Genomic DNA, 1,173 nt, shown 5'->3' with positions numbered 1-1,173 from the left:
TATCGCATCGTCGTCGTCGTCGTCGTCCTCTCTCTCTCTCTCTCTCTCTCTCTCTCCACCAACATCATCATTGAACAACTACTATCAACCTCATTCTCCATCATCGCCGATCATATCCCTCTTTCTCCTTCTTTCTCCTTTCTCCTCCAACTCTCCATCTCCACCAGCATTAGCATCAGCCGCAAGTCCCTCCGCCTTGGCAAATTTCTTCAAGACCTCAACGCACTCCGAGCCCTACACAAACCACACGTCAAATCCACCTCCCCCTCTGATCTTGACTTCTTTCTCTCCGTCGTCACCTACGACAGTGAGGGAGTCCACTACTTTGTCGAACAGTTCGTGTGGCTCTCCAAATCGGGACTCATTGATCCAAAGCGGTCACGTTTGTTCAAAGGAGGTCCGAGGAGATGAACGGAGATGAAATAGGGTTAGGAGCACTCTCCGAGGAGTATTTCGTGTTCTTGTGAGGAGCAATAGGGTTAGGAAAAGTCGCGGAGTTGGTAGAATTTTTCGAAATTTCATGTCAATTTTTAGTTTAAATCAATGGAAATTTTTCTTTTAAAATGGTCATTGATAGGTACAAATTTGAGCTTGAAGACTGTGACAAAGATAAATATTGTTGTAGCTTGTGGTGGTGGAATATTACATTTAATTTTGCAGTTTTATAATTGGCACCAGCAGTGACCATGGGGACAGAGCATGAATTAGGGAGAAAAAAATAATGCTTATTCCAATATTCCCTTATACTTAGATTGTTTGATTTATCCCTGGATGATCTATTGATATTTTATGGGAACTTGAAAAGAAATATTTCTATATTAAATGTAATTGGATTAATGGTCATGATGGAGAGTAAGAAGAAAAAGGAGAAAGAAGGAAAAAGAGAGGTATGGCCGGCGATGATGGAAAAGAAGGTTGATAGTAGTTGGTCGATGATAATGGGGATAAGGGGGATCTAATTGGAAAAAAAATATTAATTATCAATAAATTAATAATAATGATAAAATTGATGTAAATCTAAAATTTAAAGGATAAAATTAAAACAAATTAAAATTTAAGGATATTTTTAAAACTTTTAGTAAACAATATGGACAAAAAAATATAATTGACCTATAAAAAAATATAAAAAAATAAAAAACTCTCCGTTATATTATTTAAAGGGGATAGGGGATA

This window comes from Arachis ipaensis, chromosome B06, assembly GCF_000816755.2.
Source record: "Arachis ipaensis cultivar K30076 chromosome B06, Araip1.1, whole genome shotgun sequence".
NCBI lineage: Eukaryota > Viridiplantae > Streptophyta > Magnoliopsida > Fabales > Fabaceae > Arachis > Arachis ipaensis.
The sequence above is the reverse complement of the archived record's forward strand: the minus strand, read 5'-3'. Positions refer to the sequence as shown.